The following is a 27,541-nucleotide window of genomic DNA, read 5'->3' on the forward strand; positions in this document are numbered from 1 at the left end:
AAGGAAACAGCTCACCCGACTGTAGAGGGTAGAATGTCCCAAGTCCGTGGATCAGGATAGAGGCCTCTCCCAATTCACGCAGCCGCAGAAGCCGGCAAGCCCAAGATTGGCACGTCGGAGAGGAGGGCTGTCATTCACAGGCTGTGACGGTCAACAGATTCCAAGATTGGCAGGCAAGACCACAAGATTTCTCCTGATTCACGTAGCTGCAGGGACTGGTGAACCTAAGATCAGCAAGTCAGAGAGCAGGGCTCCGCTCACAGGCTGTGAAAGTTGACGAATCCCAAGTTCAGCAGATAAGCTGACAGCTCAAGTCCCAAGAAGCAGAGGTGAGATGACAGGAGGCAGCCACAGGATCCAGAGTGAGCAAAAAGCCAGAATGTCTGCTTATCTTCAGATGCAGGCCACACCCCCAAGGAAACTCCCTTTCATCTGATTGGCTACTCATAGCTTATTCAATCATGAGAGTAATTGCATATAAACACTGAGAATCGTGGTCCAGCCAAGTTGGCACACAATCTTAACCATCACAACACCCATTAAAACAGGAGTCAAGAAATCAAATGACGTATTGCATTGGGCAAATCTGCTGCAAAAGACCTCTTTAAAGTGTTAGAAAGCAAAGATGTCACCTTGAAGACTAAGGTGCATCTGACCAAAGCCATGGTATTTTCAATTGCCTCATATGCATGCAAAAGTTGGACAATGAATAAGGAAGACAGAAGAAGAATTGATGCCCTTGAATTGTGGTGTTGGCAAAGAATGTTGATTATACCATGGACTGCCAGAAGAATGGACAAATCTGTCCTGGAAGAAGTACAACCAGAATGCTCCTTAGAAGTAAGGATGGCAAAACGTCATCTCACATACTTGGACATTTTATCAGGAGGGATCAGTCCCTGGAGAAGGACATCATGCTTGGTAAAGTAAAGGGTCAGTGAAAAAGAGGAAGGCCTTCAACAAGGTGGACTGACACAGTGGCTGCAACAATGGGCTCAAGCATAGCAATGATTGTGAGGATGGCGCAGGACTGGGCAGTGTTTGGTTCTATTGTATGTAGGGTCACTATGAGTCGGAAGCAACTTGATGACACGTAACAACAATAACAATGTTAAAAAATGCTATTGAAATATTTTCCACTACACATATCTTACTAGCCATGCTGTCATTTCAAGTCTTCAGGTTGCTTCTAAAACCCTTTTCCTTTAAGCCCTGGATTCATTGCGTACCTGCTCCCAGGGTCATCCCTGAATTATACTTCTTCTTTGCTCCCACATCCACACAACAGCAAAGCTCTGTTGGTGCTCAGTATCTAAGGAAATTACCACCTGTCTTCTCTGCCACCACCTTAGTTCATGTCCTAATCACTTTTCTCTGCTCAATTGGTCTTCTTGGATCCCATCTCACCATGCTCAAAAGCTTCCTTCACCCAACTTCCACAGCGATCGGTCTAAAATTCACCACCACCTGAAACCTCCAACATTTTCTCATCATTGGGTGGAACTCCTTAGCATGACATACCTGCATACCTTTGTAACCCTACCTCTGCCTGCCTGGCCAGTGCAGCCCCTGCTCTTCATCCCCTAGGACCTTGCACTTCATAATAGAATCATTCTGAACTATTTGCAATTTCCTTTTCACTATAACCTTTTTTCCTCTATGCGTTTGTAAAGTTCTATTCCCTCAGCCTGGAATGCCCTCTTCAACTCCATTTCCCATACCTCCATCTTGCTTGCCTTACCAAATCTTATTCTCCTGTGTGAGGCCTCTCTCAGCTACCCGTAATACAGAAGTAGGCATGTTTTCCCCTGTAGTACTTCTCAATCTGTGTATAATTTTATTAAGGCATATAACAAAATATATTGCATACATTTATTTACATGTCTTTTTTCTCTAACATGATGTAAGTTACCAGGGGGCAGTGATCATGCCTACCTGTCATTATATTACTAGTTTGTGAATTCACTGTAAGCTCTGATATTCAGTATGAGGTTATTATATTACACAAAGCAATATACGTGATATTTTGTAGATCTTCAAAATATACTAGCAAATTTACATGGACATATTAGGTGCCATTTGATTGAAGTGTGAACACTTAAGTATAATAGTTTTTTCTACTTCCAAATAATTATTTTTATATCTATATTTTTTCCCACTGAGTCAAATATTTGTGTGACTAGTGATGTTAATTTCAGCTGGTTGGCTTAGTTAATTCAATGAAGAAAAAAAAAGCAAATGAACTAGCTGTTACCAATGAATGGCTCATCAGTCCATTGCAGATGTTTGTAAGTATAAATTATGACAAGCCAACTAAATCCACCTTGCACATTCAGCCTTGGAGATCTCAGCATTTTTCTGTCCGCCTTATTTTATTTTCCTGAGACTGCAATAAAAACTTTCAGTCTTGATGTTGCCTACGCCCAAAAAGTAGCATAAACAAAGTGTAAGATTAAACAGGAGTCCTTGGGTGGTGCAAAATGGTTAACATGCTTGGCTGATAACCAAGCAGTTCCAGTCCACCCGGAGGCACTTTTGGAAGACAGGCACGACAATCTACTTTGGAAAAATCAGCATGGTTTTTACTCTGACACACCAGGGTTACCATGAGTCAGAATCAACTCAATGACAATTTTTTTTTTTAAGATCAAACAGCTTCGTCTTTGAAATCTTAGCTTACCTTTTCTAACACTCACCTTTTCTACCACTCTTTGACTCCCTTATCGCTGGATCCTTTCTGCCAACACTGAGAAACTTCCAGTCCCTTCCTGCCTTATTTGACTTACCTGGACTCAATTTTTTGCCTTTGTGTGTGTGTGTATGTGTGTGTGTGTGTGCAAGTGTGTGTGTGTTTTGAGTTAGACATTTCCTTGGTTACCTGGACTCTAGTCCTTGTCCTAGTTTGCTAGCCTACTCTATCTACACCTGGTTGCCCACATAATAGAGGGATGCACAGTGCTGCAGAAAAGGAGTGGCAAACTGGTTTCACCTCAGAAGTATTCACTGGTCTATTGGTAGCAGCTTCCAATAAAATGCTGAGAAGGATTCTGAAACCCTGTTCAGTGGCAGGGAGATCATGACTGATTCGCAATGTCTGACATGGATGCGGGGAGTGACTCCCCTTGTATAAAGGAAAGAACTCAGGCTCTGGAGACAGACAGGTGTGAGTCTGAGTCTCCATTTGCGACCACTTTCTGTATGACCTCGCCAAGTTATTTAGCCTATATGAACATAGTTTCTTCATCAATGAAATGAGAGCAAAAGGCCACTCTCCAGACTTGTTATTAAAATTAAACTAGACCAAGTGTGTGGTGTTTTGTACGGAACACGTAACAGGTGTTCAAGAAATGGGGGAGAAAATAATGATGATGATGATAATGGCCAATTCCCCTCAAAATTAGATTGTGTCCTTGGCTCTCTTCTCAGTCAGGCTAAGTGAAAATTTCTGCGGAATTTTAAAGTGTTGACAAAGTAAAGGGTGATCATTTTCTCAGCTAGTTAATAGTTTTCACTGGCTGCCTTGCTATGCTTTCAAGAGGCCATGACACCTCTGAAAAAAAGACGCAGTGACTGTGTGTAGCTCTCTTGGACATTTCCCAGACTGTAAGCACCATCTTCCGTTTTGAACCCTGCCATCCTCTTCTTTTTTCTCCCCAGTTGCGTTGCACTTGGACTTTCGCTCCATTTCTAGTGCCCTTTTGGGACTAATACTCCTTTGGTGTGGATTTCTGTCCAGCCAATAACTTCTCAGATTACCAACTCCACCTCTACATACCGGAGCCCAGGGTTTCACCTCTCTATCCCATGTCCACCTCAAGCTTTTGTTTCACTGCACTCCTGCCTAAGTTTTGGGAGGGATCAGACAATCGTGACCTAGATCTTAAATTAAAAAACAAAAAACGTAATTTCCCAGCTCAAAGTATCATCTTCACTTGGCACAGAGGTATGGCCCCAGAAGTTAAGATTGCCATTGATTCAGGTGATGTAGCATTGGAAAGCCAAGCTGAGACGCAGAGGAGTCAAGGGTAACTTTCTCACACAGAGAGAGGGACCAGATATTTCTGTGAGCTTGACTCATATCTGAGATGTTTTTCTCAGTGTCTGGGGATTGTGTTAAATGAATATCACCTGGATCTTTTATCTTCCCTCACTTCGAAATCTGTTTCTCACCCTTCTCATTCAAAAATGTAAGTCCCGAGGGCCTGTCATGATAACAGATGTTCCATTCCTTTACATTTGAAAATTAACGTAGCACTTGAGTCATACCCTCTGAGGGCTTTGGAAAAGAAACATGATCTTCATACACATGAAAACAATAAAACTAGATGAAAAGTTTAAAAAAACAACAATTTCATTTAGTGTTGTAAGAACACAATAATTACCACCCCCAGCCAGACCGTGTCTGAGAAAAGTAGCAAATAATGTTTCATGGGAGAAAATGCTTGTTCTCTGTAGTCTTACATCCACAAAATCAGAGGAAAAGTAATATTTTAGTGGAAAGAGCAACTGAACTGAGTGTCAGGAAACCTAGATTCTAGATGCAAACTGCTTATTCCTGAGGCAAATTTCATTTAGCCATTACTGGGTTTCCCAAAGTATATGTCATAGAGAACTAGCCTTTTTGAGATTTCCCGAGGAAAAAACAAAAGGGTCCTGTAAACCAGGTGCCATCACGTTGATTCTAACTCATGGCCAGCCCAGGTGTTCAGAGTAGAACTGTGCTCCATAGGGTTTTCAGTGGTTGACTTTTGGGAAGTAGATCACCAGGCCTTTCTTATGAGGCACCTCTGGGTAGACTCGAGCTTGCAGCCTTTCCTTTAGCTGCCAAGTACATTAACTGTCTGCTCTACCCAGGGACTCCAAAGGCCCTGTAGACATTGGTATTTGGGAAATGAAATGCATGCTAGCTCTCAACTTGGAGAGTTATGACTCCTAGAAACATTTTAAAGGTCCTGGGACTACTTATAATAAAAAGACTTGACTGATGTATTTAACTAGGTATCATGTCTAAAGTATTTTTAACAGAACAATGTTTATATTTAATAGTGAAAGATTGATTGACTGATGGATTGCCTGGACTCTACTATTTCTAAGGTCTATTTCTCCAAATACTTCCATTTTGTTTAATTGTAGCCAACTAGACGTAAATATATTCATTACTTTTTAAAAAAATATTATTTTATTGTGTTTTCAGGGAAGATTTACACAGCAATTTAGGTTCTCATTCAACAATTTCTACACAAATTGTTCAGTGACATTGGTTACTTTCTTTATAATGCATGAATATTCTCATTATTTCAGTTCTGGTTGTCCCGTTTTACTCATCACTTTTTAAAAGCAATTCAAATTTAACTGATTTCCATTAGTTCTCTACTTGTTTCAAGAAGCCCTGGTGGTATAGTGGTTAAGTGCCTGGTTGCTAACCGAAAGGGTCAGCAGTTCAAACCCAACAGTTCTCTCAAAGAAAAGACCTGACGATCTGCTCCCATAAAGATTACAGTCTAGGAAACTTGACGAGGCAGTTCTACTCCATCCTATAGGTTTGCTATGAGTAGGAATCAACTCGATGGCAAACGACTACTCATATCATTAAGTATTATTTATTTTTGTTTCACCTAAATTTACCTTCTTGCAATGTCTTCTCTGCCTGTACTATTCCGGTACTTTATAAACAGTTGTTTACTTGATTCATGACCTGCATGGTGTTCCAAGAGTCCTCGTGCTCTGCAGCAGTGTCTAGGGGGCGTCAGAGTAGCAGGGAGGGTGAAGCTTGTAGAGCAAGTCCAGGCAAAAAGACCTGATTTTATCTATTTATAAGTTAGGTTTCTGTGTAGTATTTTATTTAGAAATAAGGGAAAGAGTCTAAAAAATAAGTCTGAAAAGACTAAGTGGCCCCTAACATCCCTCCTGGCACTAACATTCTTCAATTCTACGACCCTGAGCTCTAAACTTCAGCAACAGGAGACCAAACATTGTATTTCCTGTCTTTCTCTCTTTGTGGAAAACTATCCCTTCCCTTTCCTGGTCTTTAAGATGCAGCTCAAATGTCCCCTACTCGGAGAAGCTTTCCTTGGTTCTCTCAGACTCCATTTTCTTTATTATAGTTTCTGCAATAGCACGTGTCACGTAATATTATACGTTGCACACCTCTGTCTCCCCTAGTAGGCCAACAACCATATCCTACTCCTCTCACCATCCCCAGTGCCCAGCACTGTGCTGGATACATAGCTAAGTGCTCAACAAATATTTGTGGGAAGAATGAAGGACTCATCCAATAAATAAAGCTTAGATTCTTTTCCCCAAATCAAACATATTGCCTTACACTTTTCTGAAACTGAAGCTCAGTTACTATTTTTCAGCTCACTCCCACAGTCTCTCAAGATGTCCCTGCAATTTATTCATGTCACCCTGGCATTTCACTATCTGGAAGAGCCAGCGTCATCAACAAATTTGGCGATGTCACTGTGTACTCCATCTTCCAGATCACGTCTAAAAAGGTACTCCAAGACCAATCTCTAAAGAACTTCTCAGTTTACACTTTCTCTCTCTAGACCTGTGTATTCTTATTCATTGTTCCACGTGTAGGAACGGTCTGTTGGGATGCATGGCAACACATTTTCTTTTTTCAAATCTGATGATCATTTAATTTACAAAACAACTATTGGACCTGATTAAAGGTTGTTTGAAGGTCAAATATTTTTCTTCCTCTCTGCTCCAAATTGTGGAAAGTCATGGATGAATTTAGAAGTTTATTATTTTGTATACACCTCGATGCTTGTGTCAGAAATACCAGGTTACATTGGGAGGTAATGAAGTGATGAATAATCTTAGGTCGATACAATCTGCCTGGAGGCGCTATCTGGCTATTTGATCACATGCCAAACCAACCATCCCTCCCCAGATGTGTGTTGAAAAGGAAAAGATGAAGTTTTGGATACTTTCTAATAGCTTCTTTAATCTCTCAGCTTACTGATAATTTTTACATTACAATTTTACTGTGCAACCTAAGATATCAGCTTGAATTCTAATTCATCATTTTTTTAATCTACCTCCCAACACATACATACACACATAAAGTACATAATGATAATTTGAGCTTCAGTCATCATATCTGTTTTCTATTTAGAAAAAAATTAACTCTTCTTTCACATTCTTCTCTCCATAATTTATACCTATAATATGGAAGTATCATCTACAAAGCAATTATATTATTCGAGTAAGCTAAGCCCAGTATAGATTGTCAAATGTCAAACTATAGAATGTGGGGCAACAACACTCCCCTCTTCTGGAGCTTAGTTAGTTATAGAATATAGCTTCCTGCTTAAAATTTTTTATTGTTTTTAATTGCCGTTACAAACTGAATAAAGAATCCAGACATTTAAAAAGACATAGCAATTGCCAAATTGCATTGATTGTCTCTAGAGTAGTTCTTTTTTCATTTAGCTTTTACTTCATTTATTTACTCTTGTGTTCGTTATTGCTGATTTAGCTGGGTGAAATTGCATTTCCCTTCACTGACCTCAATTTAAATTTTCTTTTCCTCTCTCTCTATGACAACTTCATTGTTTATTTGGAGAATCATAGAATATTGTATGCATATCTGTTTCTCCTCACACGTTTTCAAAACTGCCATTAATACAAGTTACAGCTAAATTTTTAACGTGCTTCTCATAGACACAGCTTGCTAACTTCAAGAAGAAACATTTCAAATAATTTTCAGGAGTATTAATTCAAATTTTCTTTTCACTGTCAAGCCAATTAATTCAATGGTTTCATATTTTGAGAGCCCAAATCTATATCTGCACAATTTTTACTTCTCTATTAGAATCAGTACACTATACAGAGCAAATGGTAGCCTATAATACAGAAATCTATACAGAGCAAATGGCAGTCTATACTATAAAAATATCGCTAAAAGAAATTTTTAAAAGCTCATATCCCTCATGCACTTGTTCCAGATAAAGTCAATATAAAATTCATGAGCCATAACAAAAGTGAACACCATAGAGTCTTTTTATAGGGGAATTGGTTATGTATACATATTTATGTATTCATAATTCACAAATATTTTACTTACATTTATAATACAAAACTAGTGATAACACATAATTGTCTTTACAATAATCACCAGCCTCAAGCATTTCCAAATTGAATCCATGGGAGTCATCTTGATTTGTTTAATTTGAGTCTTTTACATGTGAAAAGAGATTGCACAGGCGAATGTGTACTTTATATGTTGCAAGAAGCCCTAAGTAAAATGTTTTAACCCTCACTGTTGTCCTGACTTTACAGGTAACGACTATGTCAACTAGGATAAGTCCTGTAACTAACTTTTCTGCCGTCAATTTTCCCATCTAGAACAGTAGTGTTTATGTACTAGGCTACATGAATACTTTCCAAGAGCCATGTAGGCACGGATAGTTTTAAGCAAAGCAATGCCTGATCCTCAATTTCCATATCCATTGGTTCCTAAGGTTGATCTTCCTGAGATCTCTTCTGTCAGCCTCATGCAGGCTCTCTTTCCATCTCCCTTGTCATAGTTGCTCTTTACCCACTTTGAAAGAGAAAACATAGCTCTCACTAACCATCAATCTTCATATGTTACATTGCTCTGAGGTTAAAAAAAAATCTCTGGAGGCACCAAACCAAGCTTTAATATGATATACTAGTGTCAGCCACACCTCCTCTACAGCACCATAGCCAGGAGTAAACTCCTCGTCTCTCCTTTCTTTAAATACTGCATACAGAGGTAAACATAGCATTAGGAAGGTTAGCCCATGTTGGTATATTTTGAATTCAGATAGACAGTAGGGGGGAGAAGGGAGTTGGGAATAATGATAATTTTCCTTTAACAACCTCACCTCTTCCCTTACCTAACTATCATCAAGGATTGAAGGAGTATCTCAGAAGAACAAAGTACAAGGAGATCAGGTAAAAAATACTATGGCAGCAGAACTTTGCTTCATCCAAGTAAGGCTCCATGACTCATCCATCCATCCATCCACCCATTCATCCATCCATCCATCCATCCATCCATCCATCCATCCATCCATCTGTTCATTCACCTGCCTGCCTGTGTTGCCTTTATACCTGTCTATCTGTCTATCTATCTCTATTTAGAATTAGAATATTAGATTTTCAAATAGCATAATAAAAAATAACAATCTGCTGCGAAATGAGCCCTCTCTTTATTTTTAGCACTCTCAATAATGAGAAAGGGCATGGTGAACATTTTGCACCATGTTTCAGTCTGTGGCCTCATTTTGCATTGTTTAAAAAAAAAAAAAGCGTGTTTACTTCCATTAGGTCGATATTACATCTTTCAGTAAAAGAAATGCATATCAAATTGATTTGCATTTTCCTGAACATATACTTAGAAGAGAAATATTTTTATTAATTTTCCCCAAACAATAATTGAATATTACAAATTTATGTTTGTATTTTTACTTTGGGATTAGTTTGTTGCTTTCTGTCACTCATCATCCATTTTTCTCATTTTTTATCACCACTATACACAAATTATGGATAACATTACTGTCTTAGACACGCTCTGCTCCCGGCACTGCCCTCTTGATGGTATGAGGTCCCCCTCTCTCACTGCTCACTTCTGTCTTTTATATCTCAAGAGATTGCCTCAGGACACAATCCAGTCTTGTAGATCAGGTCCTGCCTTACTAATACAACTGCCACCCATCCTCCCACATTAACATCATAGAGGCAGGTTTACAACATACAGGAAAATCACACAGTACCAGGAATCATGGCCTAGCCAAATTGATACACACATTTTTGGGGGGACATAATTCAAACCATGACAATTACAAACAATGAGAATTCCAGAACACTTAATTGTGCTCATGTGGAACATGAATCAAGAGGCAGTCATTCAAACAGAACAAGGCGACACTGAGTGGTTTAAAATTGGAAAAAGTGTGTGGCAGGATTATATCCTTTCACCTTACCTAGTCAATCTGTATCCTAAACAAATCATCCAAGAAGCTGCACTGTATGAAGAAGAATGTGATGTCAGGATTGTAGAAAGACTCATTAACAACCTACAATATGCAGATGGCTCAACCTTGCTTGCCAAAAGTGAAGCACTTACTGTTGAAAGTCGAAGATTACAACCTTCAATCTGGATTACACCTGAACATAGAGAAAATGAAAATCCTCGCAACTGGAGCAATAAATAACAACATGATAAATGGAAAGGAAATTGAAGTTGTCAAGAATTTCATTCTCCTTGGATCAATAATCAATGCACATGGAAGCACCAGTCAAGAAATCAAATGATGTATTGCATTGGGAAAATCTGCTGCAAAAGATCTCTTTAAGGTGTTAAAAAGAAAGATGTCACTTTGATGACTAAAGTACACCTGATCCAAGCCATGTTTTCTTCAGTCTCCTCATATGCATGTGAAAGCTGGACAATGAAAAAGGAAGATGGAAGGAGAATTGATACATTTGAATTGTGGTGTTGGTGAAGAATATTGTATATACTGCAGACTGCCAGAAGAAGAACAAACAAGTCAGTTTTGGAGGAAGTACAGTCAGAATGCTCCTTAGAGGTGAGGATGCTAAGATTTCATCTTGCTTACTTTTATACGTCATCAGGAAAAGACCAGTCCCTAGAAAATGACATCATGTTTGATAGAGGGTCAAACATGGTCAGTGAAAATGAGGGAAATTCTGCATGAGATGGAATGACACAGTGGCTGCAACAATGGACTCAAACATATCAGATATTGTGAGGATGGTGTAGGATGAGGCAATGTTTCATTCTGTTGTACATAGGTCTCCATGAGTCAGAGTTAACTCTATGGCAACTAACAACAATAATGCACTTACTTCGTTTAGATTAAATTAATGGGATCATGTTGTGGATTCTATGCTAAACAATGCATTCAACGATCGTCACTAATACATTGTTTATAAGGTTGAACTTACTAGTGGCCCAATACCATTCCTTCCTTTTTGCTTATAATTTCCACAAAGTCAATTTTGCTTAAAAGCAAAATATCTGCTTCTGTATATATGAAGAACAAAATGTTCTCCAATGCAGTTAATTAGCATTCCTTGGATGTTGATATATCACTTTAATTATATCAAATGTATAAATTATAAAATTGCTAACATTCAACTGTGAAATAAAATCACTAATATATTTATTTTTAATAATTCTTAAGTGTCCTCTTTTCTATCTTTTACACTTTTTCAGGTATTAAAAATAACTATGAAAGCCAACTTTACCACAAAGCATAAGTCTTTCTTCACAGTCTATAGAAAAAAATCCTAAAATGAACAATATCCAATTTATGAGATTGATTTACCCCAGTTTCACCTAATTTTACTTCCATAAAGTGCCTCTATATGAAGGCATAACAAGTTTAACTAATAGTCACTTGTTGAGTCTTATAAATCTCTTTGTTCTTGTTGTTATGATTCTCTGAATTTGAAGAATATAATTGTAACATATCGGTAAGGAACCCTGGTGGCAGAGTGGTTAAGTGCTAAGCTGCTAACTGAAAGGTTGGTGGTTCAAATCCATCAGCTGCTCTGTGGGAGAAAGATGTGGCAGTCTGTCTCCATAAAGATTTACAGCCTTGGAAACCCTGTGTGGCAGTTCTACTCTGTCCTATAAGGTCACTATAAGCCGGAATCAACATAAATGGGTTTTAACGTATATGTAATAAATCCTTTTGCAAAACAGGTGATAAGTAATTTATGGTTATTTGCTTTTAACAAAATCAAAGAACCTAAGAGCTGATGGATAATTAAAAATCATTGATAATAAGTGTGATTTTTGGTATATAACTCAGAATAACTTCAAACAATTCAAGGACATTGATATAATAAAACTTCAATTCTTCTATACCTATTTATATAAAGAAGTTTGATCATCACTGTCTTAGTTATCTAGTGCTGCTATAATAGAAATACCACAAGTGGATGGCTTTAACAAAGAGAAATTTATTCTCTCCCAGTTTAGGAGGCTAGAAGTCTGAATTCAGGGTGGCAGCTCCAGGGGAACTCTTTCTCTCTCTGTTGGCTCTGGAGGAAGGTCCTTGCCGTCAATCTTCCCCTGACTGAGGAGCTTCTCAGGGCAGGGACCCCAAGTCCAAAGGACTCACTATGCTCCCGGTACTTCTTTCCTGGTAGTATGAGGTCCCCATGTCTCTCTGCTCTATTCTTTTATATCTCAAAAGAGACTGGCTACAGACATAATCTTGTCAATTAAGTCCTGTCTCATTAACATAACTGCCTCTAACCCTGCCTCATTAATATCATAGAGATAGGAATTACAACACATAGGAAAGTCACATCAGATGACAAAATGGTGGACAATCACACAACACTGGGAATCATGGCCTAGCCAACTTGACACATATTTTCGGGGGACACAATTCAATCCCTGACAATCAGTTACATCTATAAAAATGAAAAATAGAAATAGAATGGATTCTAGAAGTAAGTAATATTTATTTATGGATACACAAATTGAAAAAGAATCTCATACATCAAATTAAAAGATGCACTTCTAATAAAAGTTCATGCATTTTATTTTCAATAACTATTTACAAAATTATAAATATATTTATTTCGATCAACTGTATAACTATTACAATTGTTATGATAATTCAATCCAGAATTTTAAACACTTAAACCCAAAGGTTCTAAGAAATTTTTAAATTGTATTAATTGTAATTTTTTTAAAATTTCAGGGAATTATAACAGGCTAATCAATGTCTCTGGGTAGCACAAACAGTTAAGCACTCGACTACTAGTCAAAAGGTTAGAGGTTTGAACCCACCCAGTGGTGCCTCAGAAGAAGGTCTGGTGATCTGCTTTTGAAACGTCACAGCCTTGAAAATCTTATGGAACAGTTCTACTCACGTGGGGTCACTAGGAGTTGGAACTGACTCATCAATTAACACAAACAAAAATGAATAAACATAGAAATATATTGCTAAGTATAAAATGCTGTGAAGGAGGTGGGATTGAAAAACAAATTCAAGGAAAAATGTAACATTTCTGCTGTTACAGAAGAGTTTGTCTATTTTAATAGATGATTTGGGTATAAAATCACTATCATATTTACATACTTGAAAAATAAGAGTCTTAAAGTAAAAGTTCTATTTTTAACTTTAATTATACACAATAGGCCAAAAATTACATTATTTAAACTCAGGATGGAACGTTTTAAGTGTTAACATAAAAGTGTACAAGGAAGTCTTATCAATTGTCTAGTTAGTGTTGTTTCCTCATACAGTACTGGGGAAGGCAGCACAACTTGAACAAGGCAAGGTCATGGAAGCTTCATGGACACATCCAAACTCCCTGAGGGACTGAATTACTGGGCTGAGGGCTGGGGACGATGGTCTCCGGGAACATCTAGCTCAATTGGCATAACATAGTTTATAAAGAAAATGTTCTACATCCTACTTTGGTGAGCAGTATCTGGGGTCTTAAAAGCTTGTGAGCAGCCATCTAAGATACTCAACCAGTCCCACCCTGTCTGGAGCAAGGGAGAATGAAGAAAAATAAAGACACAAGTCAGACAACTGACGGCTCTGACAGGATCTAGAGGGTCCCAGACAGAGCTGGAGAAAAATGTAGAACAAAATTCAAATCCACAAAAAAAAGACCAGACTCCTGACAGAGACTGGAGAAACCCTAAGAGTATGGCCCCCAGACACACTTTTAGCTCAGTAATGAAGTCACCCTTCAGCCAAACAATGAGGTTCACCCTTCAGCCAAACATTAGACGGCCCCATAAAACAAAATGAGACTAATGGGGCACCACAGTCCAAGGACAAGGACTAAAAGGCAGGAGGGGACAGGAAAGCTGGTAACAGGGAACCCAAGGTTAAGAAGGGACAGTGTTGACATGTTGTTGGGTTGTTAACCATTGTCATAAAACAATATGTATACCACCTGTTTAATGTGAAACTATTTGTTCTGTAAACCTTCATCTTCAAAATAATTCAAGAAATATTTTATTCACATAAGTACAATAAAAAATAAAATTGAAAAAAAAAAAAAACAAAGCTGGAAACACAGAGATTCTTTAGAAGAGGCACAACACAAAAGCCCTAGTTGGTTTTCTATTTAAAAAAAGACCAGACTTACTGGTCTGATAGAGTCTGGAGAAACTTTGAGAGTATGGCCCTCACACCTTTTTAACTCAGTACTGGCGTCAGTCTTAAGGTTCATCCTTCAGCCAAAGATTAGACAGGCCCATAAAATAAACAATAATACACATAGCTCAACCACGTATATGAGACTAAATGGGCACACTAGCCCAGGGTAAGGACAAGAAGGCAGGAGGGACAGGAAAGCTGGACGAATGGAAATGGGGAAACCCAAGTTCAAGAAGGGGAGAATGTTGACATGTCACGGGGTTGGCAACCAATGTTACAAAACAATATATGTATTAATTGTTTAATGAGAAACTAATTTGCTCTGTAAACCTTCATCTAAAGGACAATTTAAAAAAAAAGAAAAGGAAAAAAATGTACAAGGAAGTAAATATTTTTCCAAATTCTTTTGGAAGATAATGAGTGAAAATTTGCACACTACTAAGATATAAGATGGAGAGAATACCATTTTATCTGTCTTCTTCAAATGGCTCTACCACAGTCATACTGTATGAAATTTAACACTTTATGTAAGATACTATGATGACTGTGATATTCCTTATTGTTTTATATTTTTAAACTTTAATTGGTTATTTCACCCTTTATATGATATTAAGCAACACTATCTGTAGGGAGGTAATTAATTAAAGTTATTGAGGGTAGCAAGTCTGAAAACTGACTCAGATCTCTTTCACATTAGAGCAGGTTCTATGCCATATCTTATTGGAAACAAATCTCCTTCATTTCAAGAAATATTTTATTCACATAACATGTTTTCTCAGGAAAACTTGGGTTTAAAATTATCCTGTGTTTCCCCACTGAACTATACCAAATTTATTCAACTATAACTTGTTTTCATGTATTAAAAGTTAAGGTATTGGGGGTCATGGTTTCATGGGACATCCCAGTTAATTAGCCTAATGATGTGTTTAGTGCTTCTGTGCTACTTCGTACTTTGTCGTGTAGTGCCTGGGGTCTTTAAAGCTTGTAAGCAGCCATCCAAGGCAAAGCAATTGGTCTCTCTTCACCTGGAGCAACAGAGGAAGAAAAACAGCCAAGAATAGGAGAAGGATATGGAATGTGTGGATAATTGCCTCCAGGAACAACTGCTTCCTTTCCATGAGACCAGAAGAACTGGATGGTGCCTGGCCACTATTACTGTACATTTTGATCAAATATTCTATAGAAGAATCCTGATCAAAAGGGGGGTAAATGTAGAACAGAATTTAAAATTTTCCTGGAATCCAGACTTTCAGGAGCCATGGAGGATGGATGATCCCTGGAAACTATTGCCCTGAGATAATCGTAAAACCTTAAACCAAAAATATCCCCTGAAGTCTTCTTAAAACCAAACAATAACCCAGAACTAAAACCATTCCTGAAGCCAACTCTTCAGACAAAGATTAAATTGGACTATAAAACATAAAATAATACTTGTGAAGAGTGTGCTACTTAGTTCTAGTAGATACATGAGACTAAATGGGCAGCTCCTGTCCAGAGGTGGGATGAGAAGGCAGAAAGGAACAGGAGCTGGTTGAACGGACACGGGAAACTCAAAGTGGAAAGGGGGAGTGTGCTGTCACATTAAATGGATTGCAACTAGGGTCACATAACAATATGTGTATAAAGTTTGTATGAGAAATTAACTTGAGCTGTAAACTTTTACCTAAAGCATAATAAATAAATAAATAAACAATATTTTAGTGTAACTAGTAAAGAATGTCTGCCTTGAGCATTGTGCTCTTTCAAGATCTTTGTACATGGGATAAACTCAAAAGATTAGATAGAAAACTTAGGGGGCAGTGAGTTTATGTTAACGGAGAGGAATAACAGAAAAGGAGGGTAAGAATGGTTACACAGCTTGAAGAATGTAGTCAATGTCACTGAATTGTACATGGAGAAATGGTTAAACTCGTGTGTGTTTTACTGTGTATATTCTCAACAAAAACAACATAAATAACAAACAACACAAAAAAGGTAAGGTAGTGGATTACACGAAATCTAAAACCTTTTTCAGATTTAACGTTCTCTTATTCAAGAATATTAAATGTAAACTTAAAAGTAATTTTGAACAAATTTAGAATGAGCGATGAATAGAGGAAAGCTTCATTTTGAACGCAAAAGCTTAATTCCACCAAGTTCTAGCTTAGCTATTCACCTCAACAGATTCAATTATGTGAGCATTTATTTGTTGTGCAACAACAAGTATGCCACATGCTAAACAGAAAACCTGTTGACATCAAGTCCGTTCTGACTCATGGTGACCCCATGTGTTACAGAGTAGAACTGCTCATGGAGTTTTCTAGGCTGTAATCTTTACGGAAACAGATCACCAGGCCTTTTTGCTAAGGCACTGCCGAATAGGTTTGAGCCACCAATCTTTAGATTAGTAGACAAGCGCAAACTGCTTGTGCCACCCGGAAACCTTGCTACATGATAAACTAAAAAACCCTTTGCCATCAAGCAAGTAATTCCAACTCATAAGGACCTTATACGACAGAGTAGAACTGCCCTGTAGGCTTTCTAAGGCTATAAATCTTTATGAATGCAGACTACTGCATCTTTCACCTGCAGAGCAGCTGGTGGGTTCGAACTGTTAATGTTTCAGTTAGCAGCCAATCACTTAACCACTGCACCACCAGGGCTCCTTTGCCACATGATAGCAGGTATCATATCAAGCACCAAAATAGTCCCCAGACATATGGGAGAAATATTACAATTTTTTTACACTACTATATTTGCACTCCTTTTTTTAAATCTTGTATTTCATTAAAGACAGGAATTGGAGCTTAATCTTTATTCTTTAACAATACAGAGCCATATGTCCATTTTCTACCATCTTATTGAACTATTATTGACTGATTATAATTCTACAATTAACATCATTTCAAAGGCTACAGGATCTCAGTCAGTGCTATCTTATGTTCTCATCAATTTCAATTTTAAAGTAATAATACAATCAACACGATTGCTTCTTGAAGACATACGTGGAATAGTATCAGGTATTATTCTCCCTTCTTCAACAAACTATAAAAAGAAATGGTACAGCATTATCTCTGCAAACATGTATTCTTCCTTACTCATTCTGCAGTTCTCAATCTAGTCAATGTCAGGGTATTTAATATGACCCATTTTTCATAGAGAATAGTAGTTCCATTTACAGTGCTGAAGCTGATAGCACAGTATGCTATCAATCCCGAAAGCTCTGATGCAGGCCATGGACCTCTACCAAAAGATTCCTTTCTGGGCTATCAATCTCACTGCTCCCCACTGTCTTTGAGCCCTAAATCAGCCCGCCTGATACCTCTCCAGTTCTGTATTCCTGCATCAGCAGTCTGCCTCAGCACAGCCATCACTCACTAACACTGTTAACTGTGCTTGCTACCAACACCAGACCACTTTCCTCATCCTAAGGCCAAGTGGCAAATTTCTGCTACTTTAGATTGCTCTGAATCCCCCTTGACAAGAAGAAACCATTTTCACTGGATTTTTTAATAATTGGAAATGTAATGGGATTCTTATTTTATTTATTTTGGTAATGGGAATCTTGAATTTAACAGGTAGCCAAATTCTTTATTTCAAAAAACAAAGTTAAAAAGACTCATCATTAAATAAGTACCTTTTTTTTTTTTCTAGAAGTATTCCACTCTAGAACTGCTACGTGTTTTATTCAATAAAAGTTCTAAAGCCAATTTCCTCCTTTTTATATATGTTTATTCAAAGCCAATGAGTTCCTATTAAGGGTTGGTTTTAGATGAGGTAACATAATATGCTATTGTTATGTTGTTAGTTGCTGTTGAGTTGGCTCCAATTCATAGCAACCTTCCTTATAATTACAGAACAAAACGGTGCCCGGTCCTGCATCACCTTCATGGTCATTGGTATACTTGAGCCATTGTTGCGGCCACTGTATATTTTGAATGCCTTCCAACCTAGGGGATCATCTATATCAGACAATGCTTTGTTGTGATCCATAGGGTTTTCATTGGCTATGTTTGGAAGTAGATTGCCAGGCCTTTCTTTCTAATTTGTTTTTGCCCGGAAGTTCCACTGAAACCTGTCCACCATGGGTGACCCTGCTGGTATTTGAACTACCAGTGGCATAGCTTCCAGCATCATAGCAACACGCAAGCCACCACATTATAACAAACTGGAATGGCTAACGAGTAAAGCCAGCTTTCCCAGCTGAGATACTTAACGTTTATTCAATCTCATCCATTTCTCTATCTTTACAAATCACTTTTGCCTCAGTTCCTTTGAGGGTGTGATAAGATAATTCAGGTTTTAAAACTTCCCAAATGACTGTATGGACAGTTGCAACATAGAGACATTTTATTTATCTGAACAACCATAGGCCCTGTTCTGTTTAATTTTAAAATCTAAGATAAACAGTGCTTGAGGCAGGTGGAATAATGAAGGAATTGTGTCTCTCATTCTTTATTAGTAATCTCAAATGACATTTTTATTGTCATAAGTAGGAACAAAATTTTATTTGATGTAGAGGCTACTCAATATCTGTGTCTGTCCCTTGATTTTCTCATATCTTCTTTTTTTTCCTTTGCTGCTTCATTTTCCTCACTATCAGTAGTAAAAGTAGTTAACAGGGGAGGGAGGGTCAGGGAAAGGGCGGAATCATTGTTTAGGTAACATAGGTTTTTTTTTTATGGGGATAGAAAATTTGGCAACAGATACTGGTGATATTTACACAACATGATTAATGTACAGTCATACATCATTTAGTGTCCACAATATGTTCTGTGAAATAGGATGTAATGTGATTTGGACGTTGTGCGAACACCATGTTATATATAAGCAGTTCCTGGATTATGAACGAGTTCCGTTCTTAAGTCTGTCTTTAAGTCAAATTTGTACATAAGTCAGAACAGTTAGATATGGTTCGTATCTAACATTAGTCAAATGTTTGTCTTAATATATAGTGTATCTTTCTATGCATAAAAAATATTAAAGAAACACTTCCAGATACACTAAAACATTTTAATATAATAATACAGTAATAATAATAATAATGTTTTGATACAGAACACAAAAGCAGCACCTGTTTGTTATTATGAACCATTGTATGTACGTCAAATTTTTAATATAATAGGCTTTACAGGGGTTGGTTTGTAACTACGAGTTGCACTTAAGTCAGAAATTCGTAACATGGGGTGACAGAAAGTATAGTACAGTACATAATAAGCCAGTAACATAAGCATTTATTATGGCTATCAAGATATACATATTATAGGTTACATATGTACTCTACTGTTATACCCCTGGCAGCACAATTGCTTTGTACAGAGACATGAGAAGCACGTGCTGCGTGTGGAAGATGTTGCATTCACTACGTCCAGTTACTTCTGCTATGTCCCATTCTCCAGTCGGGATTTCTGAACACTGTTATAACCTTATGAGACCACGGACGTATATTCGATCGGATATTGCCCAAACAGACATTATGTGGCATTATGTGGCACATGACTATAATTGGTTTTATTTGAATTGTACATGTGAAAAATGTTGAATTGGATAATGTGGTATTCTTTATATTTTTACAACAATAAAAATTGTTTTTATAAAGTAAACGCACTAAGCAAAAACAGTAGTGTTTGGATTATGAGGGCATGTTGGAAGATGGTGGAATCTGGAACAGAAGACCTGATTAAAACTGAGAAGGGGACTCGTTCCAGTTCCTTCATCTCCATCTCACAACTGAAAGAATTGACATCAACATTTAAGATCAATTTCTGTTTCTGTTTGCTTTAATGTTTTATATCTTAAAGTGCTGGGTCTGATATGACTGGTCTATAAAAAGAGAATAATCAGGCTGGAGTTAGAACCTCAGCTTCACCACTTACTAGCTATGGAGTCTTAACAATCCCTGAACCTTGCTTCCCTCATTTGTAAAATAAAAGCAATTGTCACCGTGTACCTCACAGAGTTCATCGGTCAAGATAGGTTAGGTTATGCCACTGGCCATGACCTAACACAACAAAAGTGTGTTTCTTCCTCACACAAGGGATTTTTCCCATTACTGTCTCTTAGGGACCCAGGTTGTCACAGATGTCCTCTCAGCATCTGCTTCCAAAATTGGCAAAAGAAATAACAAAGAATGTGTTTGCACTTGACTACTAACCTAAAAAATGGTAGTTCAAACCCACTCAGCAGGCCTGGCAATCTGTTTCTGTAAAAAGATTACAGTCAAGAAAACCCTATGGAACAATTCTACTCTGTAACCCATGGAGTTGCCATGAGTCAGAATCGACTCAATAGCAACTGGTTTGTTTTTTGGGGGTTGGTGTTAAATAACATACTGACTCCTAGAGCTTCTACCCAGAAATGACACACGTCATTTCCACACGTTTTGTTGCCCAAAACAAGTCACATGATTATGCCTCACTTTAAAGAGGGTGAGAACGTGTAATCCTTCTTTGTACATCGAAGGAGAAGAGAACAGGAACACAAAGATTTTCACACAGGTTATTTTGAAAATTATCTATAATAAATGCAAAGTAACTAGTACCACTCCTGGCATGAATGTTAACTTTTTTATTAGAGCAAGGGTTTCTCAATCAAATGGCTTCATTATTTGAAAAATCAACCCACTGCCAGTCTTTGAAAAATTATATCCTCATGCTAATTAGGATCTAGTATTGGAGGGGCAGAAGGACTCTCTCTGTCTAGTGAACTGAAGCAAGGGAATAAAACATTCCTGGCACATTAGACAATGCCCCTTCCTCCGGTAAAAGTGACCATCAAAGTCTTATTCCTTCCTTCTATGTTAGGACTGAATACCTTTAAACAACATGAGAAGCATCAGGCCTCTATTTTACTGGTCCAGTTGTTCAAGTACTTAATTATAACTCATACCATTGTCAGATGCATGTACGTAAAATCTTTACCATATTACTTCTACCCTAAGGAAGTTGAGCGTTTTGTATATGTGGTAGAAGGTATCACAATCTGATTCGTACTACGAGGAACCATGCTCGAATTTGTCTCAATGGCTAATATGTATGTATGGGGTCTAGTTGGGGTGTTTGTGCCTTTATTTTATGGACAATAATGGCCCTAGAATCTCTAGTGTCTTGAAAACCACCCAAATGGCTAAGGAACAGGGTTATTCTCAACTCTTCCCTATCACATCCTCTTTCTTTCAAACAAAAAAATGACCTTCTCTCTCTTGCTTATGTTTTCCTCTTTCCCATTCACCAGTCCTGGATCATTTCATTTAGGGTTTTTCTCTCTCTGTCTGAAAACTAGTTACTTAACCCATACCAATATCATAACTCTCCTTGGTTATTATATATTTGTCTTTAGCATGGGATAGTCTGAAAAATAGTTCCTTAATGCTAAGACATACATGTGTGGTGCATGCGCTCAACCAAAGTTTGGCATCCAAGTTTCTGCTCTAGGTGGTGCCACCAATATGGTTATAACCTAGACAAGTCACAACTTCTGGGCCTCAATTTTCTAATCTGAAAAATAAATGAGCAGGCCTTATGCGATTGTCATAACTTCATATGTGTTGCGCTCTGTCCTTGAAATGCTCCCTGACATCTCTCCATACCCATATATTAACAGTTCATTTCTTAAGCCTCAGCTCAGTTAGTACTTCCTACAGAAAGCCTTTCCTGCTCTCATCCCATAAAAGACTATGTGCCCTTTCATGGGGCTCACATAATAACTATATGGTTATATGGCTCCAATATTGTACTTAAAATATTGTCATCCCTTGTTTTATATACATGTTTATATATTCTCCACTCCACTACAGTATAAATTCCTCAAGAGACAAGTCTATGTCGAATTCATCTGTTTATTATTATTATTTTTGTGGTGAAAATATACACATCAAAACATTCACCAACCCAACTTCCACATTTACAATTTAGTGACATTGATTACACTTATCATGTTGTGCACCATTATCACTATCTTTTCCGAATATTTCACCATTAACATAAATTCATTGCCTCCCAAATAAAAACTCCTTCTTTCCCCCTCCATCCCATCCTTGGTAACCATTAATAATCAATCTTTGGTTTCTATATAATTACTTATTTCATATAAGTGAGATCATACAGTATTTGTCCTTTTGAGACTGACTTATTTCGCTCAGCATATTTTCAAGGTTCATCTATGTTGTAGCATGCATCAGAACTTTGTTTCTGCATAATATTCTATTGTATTTTTATACCGCCTTTTGTTTATCCTTTCATCTGTTGATGGACATTTCAGTTTTTTTCACCTTTCGGCTATTGTGAAAAGTGCTGCAATGAACACTGGTGTACAGATTTCTGTTAACGTTCCTGCCTTCACTTCTTCTGGGTGTATATTTAGGATTGGGATTGTGGGGTCATATGATAATTCTATGTTCAACTTTTTTGAGGACCTGTCAAACCGTTTTCCACAGTGGCTGTACCATTTTAAATTTCCACCAGCAATGGATGAAGATTCCAGGTTCTCCACAACCTTGTCAGCACTTATTGTTTTCCATTTTTTCAGTCATTGCCATTCTAATGGGGGTGAGGTGATATCTCATTGTGGTTTTGATTTGCATCTCCCTAGTGGCTAATGACGTTGAGCATCTTTTCATGTGCTTGTTAGCCATTTGAATATACTCTTTGGTGAAATGTCTGTTCAAGTCCTTTGTCTATTTTTTGATTGGGTTGTTTGTATTTTTGCTGTTAAGATTCTAATTCATTTTTGAGGTGGTTGAAAACAATCAAGCATGAAGTAAGTATGTGTGGAATGAATGGATGCATAGAAGAATAAATGAATGAAGTAAAGGAATGAAATAGATGATTTTCAAAAATTCCTTCTACCCCAAACTTTATATTACTTATAATATAATAATAATATAAAAGGGGGACAGAGACATTTGGAGAACTTGCAGCCTTTCAAATAACTGCAGCAGGGACACTACTTGAACCCCTTAAGTCTTTGTGTCCTAAGCTCTCACCATGGCCTTTCTCCTCACATTCCTGGTTGCTATAAAATTACCTGGAATGTCAGTGAAATGTATGGCTCCTCTCCCATCCACACTCCCCAGTAATTGAGCAAGCAGGAATCTCTACTGCTTTGACCATCAGAGAGGGAGTTTCTTCTCAGCAGCCAAGCAGGCAGATAACAGGACTCTCAGTCTATTGGTAGATAAGACAAAGACTGGAGACTTATCGGGAGTGTTGGTCCAGTGGGCTTTGAGGAACTCCATTAGGACTCTAAACATCGCATTGTTGCTCTCGTAAGTGGACATGAGAATAAGGAATGTGGGAGGTGGAGGTGACTAACTCCTCAGAATGAATTTATCCTCCTATCCATTAAATGTTCCCTCTAGGCAAACTCGTTGATTTATAATTTCCAAAATGAATCTTATACTTGTTATAGCTCCTGCTAGTTTTTCTACCATTTAACTCATTTCAGTTTCATCCTCCTTCAAGGCAAAAATCTAGTGTTCTCCCCCATCTGCCGTAGACTACTCCAGTACCGATTCCACTTCCCTTTTCTGAACTCAACATATTTGCTCTTTCATTTATTTAATACGTAACCTTGTGACATTTTGTGAAGTCGTGTAATTTTTCCATGTTTCTAAATTTTAACTCCTATGTTTTTATTTAACTTTTCATGTGTTTATGCTAATCTCTTCAACTATAGTGTAACTTCTTAGAGGGAAGTGACTACATCCAATACCTATTCAAATCCCCCTAGCATGGTACTTTAGTTAAAGGATACAATAACTATTGAGTGATAAACTATGGATCAATTATTTCAGCCACTAGAACAAGAACAATCATCTACACCATTTGTTTTCTTAATTATCCAGATTTATAGTTGAATGTACTCTGTTAATACCACATTTTAAAGCCTTTTGAAAATTCTTTCACATTTACAAGCAAATTTTATTCCCATAATCTTTCTTTGAGTTAGATAGCACAGAGAAAAGTACTGTTTTACAGATGAAGAATTTAAACATTAGGAATTAAGATTCTAGTCTTAGTAAAGGAATCAGGACTAGACTCAGGTCTCCTGATTAGTAGTATGCCATTGTTCTTTCCGGTACACACTTCTACCACATGCACACGGACTATTAGCCAGGTACGTGAAAAAGCCCTATAACTTCATAAACTTCTCTGTGCTAGGTTATCAAAAGTCTGAAATTTCCTGCCAAAAAAGAAGTAAGTGTGAATTCTGAAAACATTTTCTTAGGTATTCAGTTGGTTTATAAGTACTCTATAATACGGCTTAGTATCATACTTCAAGTACTATCAAATAGCATTTGCTGTTTGCTCAAAAGCATCAAGAAAAAATAATTCATATAAACTCCAGAGTATATAGCCTCATATTTGGCTTTCACATATATAAAACATATTAAAAAACACAAAATTCAATTGTATCTGTACATCTGAGAGATTAACCAAAAATAAATCTAAATCCAAAGGATTTCTTTTTTTTAAATACAGTAGAAGCCTCTTAACTGCCTGATCCACATAGATTAAATTTTAGTGGACATGCATGTTTCTGTATCGGAAATGTAGTCATTCTTTCATTCAGATAGAAATCATTATTCATGCAAAATAAATTGATTCTATTTTAATTGTCCACCGGCTGTGACTATAAAGCAAACTATGTGAGCTTTACAACTGAATCTTTACCACAGGTAGAAATGAGGATATAAACCTCAAAAATACAGTTCACTTGGGTCATCATTTAAGAGTTCATATCCTGTCAAATACTTCAGACTTAATTACATTATGGTTGTGATGCTATTGAAAACCCTATGGAACAATTCTACTCTGCACACATGGAGTTGTCATGAGTTGGAATTAATTCAATGGCAACTAACAACAACAACATAGAAGAGATAAACGACAAAGGCTCAAGAAATCTCTCCTTTGTCCTGACACAGACAATGCTAGCGGCATCCAACTCACACCACACCCTAAGTTTAAGGAAATGTTTTTACAGGTTTCACTCTTTTGCAGGAATCGTTTTGGCTCTACAGTTTGACTGTAAGCTTTTGGGGAGTGATAACCTATTTGCCCCTCGTTAGCTGCCAGGGCTGACAAATGATAGGAGTACACTCTTACCTGCCTGATGATCTGAGTGGCCGAGAAACTCACCTGTGAAATATGTCCAGATGGGTGGAAGTGTGCTCTGTTCTCTGCCTGTCTTTGATGAATAGGAAATGTCAAAGGGAATGTAGAAGAGAAACAAACATGAGTGAGTAGCCTGGGTAGTCCCTGGAGAGAAGGTCTGTACATGAGGAACATCAGCATAAGAAAGAGGGATAGCATAGTAAAGGGACAATGCAAGAAGTATCGTTTCTGCCAATGGGAGCTGAGTCACTGTATGCAGCAATCTTGGTCTTCGTGCAGGTGAGAGCCTTTCTTTGTCTGCACTCAGAGGCCACACTCAGCTGTCTTTCCCATAGCAGTTACCTCCAAGGAGCTGCCTGGCACAAGTGGTGACCATCAGTTGTGACCATCAGTACCCAAGGCCACTAGTGCTCCACCTAACTTTGTCCTTATAGACTACTTCCTCACAACACCTGCACACCCATCTACACCAACTCTTAGACACATATACACAATGCCCCATAACAACAATGAGCCCAAGAGAAACAAGGGTAGGACTGAGAACACTTATTGGTTGTTGGGGAGAAAAGTCCCCACACATGAATTTGGTGGTAGGGAGTGAATAAAATCAGTTCCCATCTTCCCTACTCTGATCTAGAACAGCAGATAAACAATTACTCAAGACACCACAACATTTGAAACAAGGTATTCTAATTCAACACTTACATTTAATACTTGGGTAATTCAATCAAGTTCAGGTAAATAGAAGATAGAAAGGACATGGAAAATCCAGAAAATTAAATAATATCTTTTAAATATAAATATATACATATATAGACTTCCAGGCAACATGGCACTATAGTCAGAAGCACCATGCTGTCCCTCCACAGCAAAGATCAGAAAAACTAAGTCAGAGTCACACATCAATCCTGAAACCCTAAGCATCAAACAAAGAGATAAAGAACTCAGCCAAGCACTGAATGGAATAAGAAACTGACAGAGAACAGAGCGCGAGGAGAGATACATGCAGAGGTCCCCTATCAGCTACCGCAGCATGGATCTGCCATCTTGGACTCCTAACATAGATCAGCGAACAGGAGGTACGAGAAAGCAGCTTCACGGAGCTTCCAGGAGGAGACAGAACAACCGGTAACCCACGATATAGGTTTTCCCACACCCCACCCTTATTCACCAACACTTAGCCTCCTCTGCTTCCTACAGCCACAGACTATTGGCTGGGAAACACGAGCTTCCCCCCAGTGCCGTATTCCATCTGCCCACACTGGCCAGCTCCCTGAGTGCCATTTGTTGGCTGCTGGTGTTGCTTTTTTCCGCTTCTTTAGATTTCTTCCTTACCTCTCACCACCTCCCCCTCCTTTCTCTCAAATACCTGGCTCTGTGCGCCATCTTTGCTTCTTCCTGAAAGGCTGCAAAACACCACTCAACTGTGAAACTGCTTCCAGCCCGTGCCACCATGCTGGTGGGACCCCCGGGGCTTTTTTGTTTGTTTGTTTGCTCTGATTTCTTCTGTTTTGATTTGTTTGTTTGTTTGCTTTTTCTTTCCTTGGCTTGGGAGCCCCTTCTAGCCAGGCAGTACCAGTCGGCTTGGAAGCTAGTCCCTTACTCTGCACAGAGGCACAGGGACATCCCTGGGGGCTTTTCTTTTTTCTTGTTTTTTTGTTTGTTTGGTTTTGGGTTTTTTTTTTTTTTCATTTCTTTGTTTAGTTTTCTTCTCTCTCTTATTCGCTTTTTGTCTTCATTCCCAGTTTCTTGATTTATTCATTTTTTTCTTTTACCCTTTTTCTTTTTCATTTTTGTTTTTCCCCATTTCTCAGTCTCTCATCTCTCCACTCCAACAGCAAGCTCACTTAGAACTCTTTTTGTTTGTGTATATATTTTTGGCTCTTGTTTCTCTCTCCTCTCTCTCATCTTTCCCATACCCATCTTAGCTCCACACATCACAATCTTCCTCCTCCTTCCTGCCTACCTGCACTGTGCACTGAACATCACACTCCCAAGCAGCACAGGCATGGCCTACTGGAACCTGCCCCGCACTTATTCCTGGTCTGCACTGTCAGCCCTGATACGTGCCACAAAAAACCTATCCCAGCAACTCCCCTTCAGCTGGACCTGCCCTGCTATACCATACCTGAGTGACTGACCCTTCCCATTGGAGAAGAAGGTGAAAAGTATCATGCCCACAGACGAGCAAACAACAAAGAATGCACAGCCCGCCTACTCAGACATAACCAAATAAAACAAAAAAGCAGGATGAAACAAACAAATCTACAATCTATAAACAAGGAAAATAACCACTGAATGCCC

Source organism: Trichechus manatus, unplaced genomic scaffold (genome assembly GCF_000243295.1).
Source record: "Trichechus manatus latirostris isolate Lorelei unplaced genomic scaffold, TriManLat1.0 scaffold00033, whole genome shotgun sequence".
Lineage (NCBI taxonomy): Eukaryota > Metazoa > Chordata > Mammalia > Sirenia > Trichechidae > Trichechus > Trichechus manatus.